At 34.0% G+C, this 7,116-nt stretch overlaps 1 long non-coding RNA gene across 1 annotated transcript in view; it reads right to left on the reverse strand.

Annotated features, from left to right (window-relative positions):
* LOC107183522 overlaps positions 1-84 on the reverse strand; it is a 1,959-nt gene extending 1,875 nt beyond the window's left edge. The window contains exon 1 of the long non-coding RNA XR_001514313.1: positions 11-84. This is a non-coding gene — a long non-coding RNA (uncharacterized LOC107183522). The remainder of the gene's footprint in view (positions 1-10) is intronic.
* Positions 85-7,116: the final 7,032 nt, after the last annotated feature.

A 7,116-nucleotide genomic window follows, 5' to 3' on the forward strand; every position in this document is an offset into this window, starting at 1 on the left:
TGCCTATAACTAATATTATATTTTAAAACTCTATAGGATCTGTAGTAATGGCCTCTTTGTTTTCATATTATTCATATTTTGTGACTTCTTTTTTGTACTTATTCAATCTTTCAAAAAAACAACTTTTTGGTTTTTAAAAAATCATTTCTTCATATGTCCTTTAATATTTCTTTTTTTTTCCTTTATAATTATCATGTTCTTCCTATTTCTTTGGTTTTAATTTAAAATTATTTTCTAAATTATTAAATTTGATTTTTAGCTTTTATTTTTTTAAAAGTAAATGTACTTAGGCTATAAATTTCTCTCTAAAAATGGCTTTGATATTATCCACAAACTTCTTTAAATTTTGTTACCATTCAATTAAAATATATTCTAATTTCCATTCTGACTTCTTTTTATCTTATTAGAAATTAATAAGACTACTGCTAAATTCCCAAATACTGGAGGATTAAAGATATATTTGTTTTTATTTCTAATTGGATTTCCTTTCATTAAGATAACATACTCTACATGCTTTTCATTCGTTTTGGGTGAACTTCTTAGCTCAGCATTTGTCGAACATAATATAATTGTTATGTGTAGTTGAAAATAAAGTACATTATTCAGTGGTTATATGCAAGGTTTTATTTAATAGGTCAAGTTTATTAATGATGTCATTCAAAATACACCTCTACTGAATTATTTTGTCTGATTGTTTTCTATCAATTACCTGGAAAGATGTGTATAAAGCACTCATTATGATTAGAATTTATTTCTCCTTTTATTCCTGTTAACCTTTGTTATATATGTTTTTATTTTATTTGGTTATTTGATGGGTATTAGCTGCCTAAAATTTAAAATTGCTACATTTTCATAGATTATTGCTTTTATCATTATGAAATTGCCTCAATTTCTAGCAACAACTGCCTGAAGTTCACCTTGTCTGATATTATATCTACAATGGCTTTTGCTTAGATAGTGTTATATGGTATATCTTTTTTTATTGTTTTACTTTTAATATTTCTGTAACATCAAATTCAATAATGAATATAAATGAGTTTTGTTTTGTATACAATCTGACCATCTCTGTCTGACAATCACATACATACAACATATGGATTTAAATTTATAACTTCTTTGGATTCATTATTTGTATTGTCCCATTTTATACATTTTGTTACTGTACAGTTTGTAGTTGCCCCAGCAGTTGCCACATGCTTTTGTGACTTATTAAATTCTAAAATAAATGAGTACTTTTACCAGTTGTTGTAGATTGCTAGGACATGAGAATACTCTTATTTCTCCCCTCTCATTGTGCTATTATTGTCATATATTTTCATTTAATAAATATTTTAAACTCTGGAAGACATCATTATAGTCAACACTCACACTTGCAAAAATATTTATGCTTTTGATTTCTTCTTAATTTTTTTTTACCTGTTTATAAATCTACCTACCTACTTTCCTTCTGCCTGGGGAAAAAAAACTCCCTTTAGTACTTTCTTTACAGTGTATCTGCTCTTATTGAGTCTCTCAAGTTTAATTTTTCTCAAAAGTGTCTCTCTTTTACTTTGTTTTAAAGAATATTTTCACTAGATAAAGAATTCTAACGTAGTATTTTTTTTCTATTTTAGTATTTTGAGGATGACATCTTTGTCTTCCATAAAATGATAATTTCCCCCAAACCACCTAAAATCATGACTCTCATATGAATAAAAAATAAATACATGTCAAAGATTTCACATAACTCATTAATTAATGAGAAAAGCTATAAGAAGCCAAACAGTAGGATCAAATGAGAATTTGGCTTAGAGAGACACATGATCTCTACCTGGCAACATTTACTTGCTGGTCACAGGTGAAATTCCATGAATAGGGACTCTGCATCCTCTCCATTCAAATTCCCATTTCTCTCTATTCCAATTACCTTCAGAAGTCTCTGATCCACTGTGTTTTGGGGACTTACTCTGCTTTCTATCCCTTCCATGCTAGAAGTCCAAAGAAATTCTGACCATGTGAGAAGCAGACCTTATGACATGGTAGCCACTCTCTCACGTTCTTCCCATGCCTATATGACAGCACTACATTGCTGCAGGGTTTTTCCAAGTGTGGTGGGCATTTCTAACCATGTTGAAACTTTTCTGGACTATGTCTCAAAAAATGCAGAATGTGCCTTCTCCTTGGGAGTTGCTTAACTCTATATTTGAATGGGTGTGGTCTACCACCACCTTCCCAATATTAGTTTCCACTATGAGGTGGAAGGAAGAATCATACTACCCATATCTAACCTTTTTTCTCTTCATTTCTCCCTTCCTTCATCCCACTGGCCAGCAACAGGAAATGTTTCTCTTTCCTGAGAGCAAGAATGTCCCTTACATAATACCGGTACACTTGGTTCAATTCTTTGAACTGTGAGTCTCACTATGCAAAATCTCAGCATTACTAAGGGAGTTATAAATATCAAATTTGAATGTGAGCAATTTTTTTTCCCATTATTTATGTGACCGTTAGCTAAATTTTTGTTTTTTCAAACAAAAGCCTCATGTTCTTCATGATAAGATTCAAGAAAATGAGAGAAAGTTCCTTAGAACTTAAAATGCATGCAATAGGGGACAACTCAAACATCTTGATATACATAAATGCATCATACACATCTTTAATTGATACATCTTATGGCATATTATTAGAGATACTCTTTAAGGGATAAGAGGGAGCATCACCCAATGCTTAGTATAGAATGACTTCCTATGATGAATTGACATTATTAAAAGGAAATATGAATAGGTTTATAACCAATGCCATTTTCCCCCACATTAACAAGCATTCTCTTGCAAATCATGCCAATATCTTTGAAAATCATATTCTAATGGGTACTGGTTGGTCTTTTTTGGGGGTTGGTTCCTCAAAAAGTTAGACACAGAATTACCATATGACCCAGCAATTTCACTGCTAGGTATTTACCCATGAGAAAGGGAAACGTACATTACCAGAAGCTTGTACACGAATGTTTACAACAGGATTACTCATGAGAGCAAAAGTGGGGCAACGCCCAAATATCTAACATTGTATGAATAAGCAAACTGTGATGTATAGGGGGTTCGGGAAAAGTAGGTTCACAGTTGCATCGTGACATCCTGTTGAGTTAATAAAGCAATTGTAATTATCATAACCTGTATGTCTTTTTCCATAGAAACAACTGCAAGCTACTTTTGCCCACCCCTGTACACACAATGAAATATTATTCAAAAATAAAAATGATGCACTGGTACATATTATAATTTAAATTGTCATAAAAATATTTTGTTAAATGAAAGAAGCCAGATACAAAATTCACATATTTTTGTGATTCCTTGTATGTGATATATTTAGAATAAGTAAATTCATAGGGACAGAAAGCAAATTAGAGATTACCAGGGAATTGAGGTAGACAGAATAGGGAGTGGTTAGTCTCTGGTTATGGGTGTTTTTGTAGGGTGATTAAAAATTTTTGAAACTAGGGAGAGAGCTGTAGTTGTGCAACATTGTGAGTAAGCTAAATGCCACTGAATTGTACACTTTAAAATTATTATATTTTGTGAATTTTATTTTAATAAAAATTTATATGAAAAAATGTTAACATTATTACAAACCTACCCACTAGGGGATGCTGCTTCCATTAAGAAATGTGACTAGTATTTATTCATTTTATTTATTTATTTATTTTACAGAATAAGGAGGAGAGTTAGCCTTGCAAATACATTTTTTGCTTATTTTGCATCTACTTTAAATTTTTTAAATAGAAGCAAATGTCTCCACATTTTGGAGACATTCCTGGAAAAGCAATGTTTTACATGTGACAGTGCTCTTCAAGAAAAAAAGCTTGTGTTGAAGCATCCATATTAAGAAAAGATTTCTTTGCATGAGCAAAGACCTCACAGCTTAAAAATTAAACCAATATGGCCCTAACTGGTTTGGCTCAGTGGATAGAGCGTTGGCCTGTGGACTGAAGAGTCCCAGGTTCAATTCCGGTCAAGGGCATGTACCTTGGTTGTGGGCACATCCCCAGTGGGGTGTGTGCAAGAGGCAGCTGATCGATGTCTCTCTCTCATCGATGTTTCTGACTCTCTATCACTCTCCCTTCCTCTCTGTAAAAAATCAATAAAAATATATTTTAAAAAAAATTAAACCAATATGAATAAATTATGAAACTAAAGAAAAGGTTCATGGAAAACATTTCAAAGACTCACTTAAACCTGAATCAGCAAAGTATCCAAGTATTTATATTAATACAATGTTTCAAATAATTTTGTTATTATTACTGTGACTAATTGAGTAGGTCTTGAAAGTATATAATCGTATTTTTGTAAGGAGAGCAAAATTTGGTTGTCTAACTCAGCTCATGTCTTGCATTCTTTCTCTGATTCATGAAATAAATTGCTATTTATTAATTGATAAAGCAACATTTGTTGAAGTTGTTAAAATAACTAGACCATAATCTCCATGAGTTTCTGTGGCCAGGGTTTTTATCAAAATAACACAGGAAGTATCATGATTCCACATAGGTGGAATATTTCTTTTCAGCTCCAAAACCATTCAATGAGTTACTCTTCCTACAAAGAGAATGTCCACCTTGTACTGTATATAACAAAACCCATTATAACAGAGAAAAATTAGCCCAGGAAAACATAGCCCCCAAAGTAAATCTGATCCAAAGCATTGTGATTAGTACCATATCCTATATAATAAAAGTATAATATGTAAATCAACTGAACCGCCAAACAGCGGAACGGATATCCGGATGACCATCCAGGACCACACTATGACACCCTGGGGCCAGCCCAGTCAAGGCAGGTGCGATGCGATTGGTTAGGGGCTTGGCCATCGTCCCATGATTGCCCCACAGAGGGAGGCCCAGGCCACCTACCAACTGGCTGCCGCGGGTGGATGGGGCCTCCCTCTGTGAGGGAAGCCAAGGTCTGGGTGCAAGAGGGAAGCTAGTGCTGGCAGCCAGGGGAAGGCAGGCCTACTCTTGCACAAATTTCCTGCATCGGGCCTCTAGTAATGATATCATGGTGTAGTCATTCTTGGGTTAAATTATAAACAGTCGGCATTTTCCAAGGCACAGATATCTACTGTATGAATCCATTTACATAGAATTCTATGAAAGGCAAAATTATGACAGAAAGCATAGCACCAGTCACCATCCGCTGGAGGGAGAGGGGAAAGGTTTGACTAGAAGGGGTATCATGGAATTGTATGACCCCAGAGGTTCACTGTCCTTTAGACTTTAGCCTTATACCAAACAGCCAAGAGCAAAAGTCTTCTATGGACCATTCAAAAGTTATGAGTTTTATGACGTTATTTTCATTAAAGCCTCTCTGCCAAAAAGAATCAAGATTTGTTTTTTTTTATTGAACAACTAATTGAAATTTATATAGAGTAAGGTTATTTTGAGCTGGATTGATGACTATACACAAGAAACAATGCCTTGAATTCAATGCATAGATGAAAGAATAATATGGAATGAAAGCCCACAGAATGCGTGCCTGCTGTGAAAAGCAGATGGCCTCTAATGCTGCACCTCCTGGTGTACATGTGTTACTTAATCCCCTCCTCTTGAGTGTGGACGGGATTAGTGAATATGATGGGATAGCATTCCAGTGATTAGGTTCCCGATCAATTGACTCTGAGTTAACAAAAATGGAGAGTGATTTTATTGGATAGGATCTAATCAAGGTGGGCCCTTTAAAAACAGGAGAAGAGATAAGAGAGCCCTTCTTCTGATGGGTGAACTTGAAGAACAAGCCCCCATGAAGTCTATAGGTGCAAGGAATGAATTCTACCAACAAGCACATCAGCTTGAGAAAGGAGATTCCTGAGACTCCGGCCCTGGCTGACACCTAGATTGCTGCTTCGCTGGTGCCGGGACTTTGATCCTATAGAAACTGGATAATAAATGGATGTTGTTCAAAGCTGCTAAATCTGTGATAATTCGTTACACAGCAGTAGAAAACTAGTTAAGCTGTCTAGAGGAGGTGCTGAAGTTCCATGCTGCTAACTATGATATAAACTTTCAAGAAAGCATTTCTTTGCTGCCAGTGCTATTTATATCTTTGTAGTGGTGAGAACTTGTCCCAGTACCCACAGTGTGTGATATTCCTTTCATTCAAGTAAAAATATATGTAGGGTACAGTTTTATCTCTTACCTTTCCAAGTAGATTATACATTCCATTTGAGGGAAGCATGTGTGGTATATCATTTGTAACCATTTAAAAAGTAATTATACTGTATATTGTTCAAAGTCTGTTCAGTGTAAAATAAAAAAATCAAATGACATATTTTTCACTGGTGAATCTTTCACCGATTTCCCATAGATGGTTAATACAATTTAGTTAAAGTATTTATTTAGTTGTTATGGCTTTCAGTTTTATGATCCTGATAAATATCTGCTTAACTATAATAACCTTTTCTGAGACTAAACACCATTTACTCAAAAAAGGAATAATGAGTTAGGAAGATGGCGGCGATATAGGCAGACGCGTACCCAATAATTATTGAATAATTACAATGGTCTTTAGCATCTATTATAGGTAGCATTAACACAATGCTTATAATACCCAGATAATGAATATTCTCATTATTATCATTAAAATAGTACATATGCCTAATTCAATAAGAAAAGAAACTTATTGACTAGATCGCTGAAGAAAAATATTTTCTCTACTCCAGTTTTTCCAAAGCCTGATCTGCAAATCAGTAAGATATTTCCAAACACCTATCTCCAGTACATGTATATTTATTTATAAGTTATAAAGAAATATATTCCTATATCCCTTACATTACAAAGAATGCAATGGAATTTTTTTAAAAAAATGAACCAAGAATAATATAGACATTATTTTTATGACTGTTTGAATTTATAAGGTAACAAAATGTCTTCCCTTTTAAAATAAATAATATACATTATGTTATAGGAGATCAAATTAATATTGAATATGCCTCATTATTTATAAAAACAGTTTGGCCTGTTGTGCCCAGAGTTCGGGGTCCCTAATAATCCACCACCAGGGAGCCTCTTCTGATGCAAAAGCAAGGAGTCTTTATTAATCTTATTAATCAAACCTAGGTTTGGCTCCCACCCTGTCCAACGCAGCAGTA

This window comes from Myotis davidii, unplaced genomic scaffold (assembly GCF_000327345.1).
Source record: "Myotis davidii unplaced genomic scaffold, ASM32734v1 scaffold59, whole genome shotgun sequence".
Classification (NCBI taxonomy): domain Eukaryota; kingdom Metazoa; phylum Chordata; class Mammalia; order Chiroptera; family Vespertilionidae; genus Myotis; species Myotis davidii.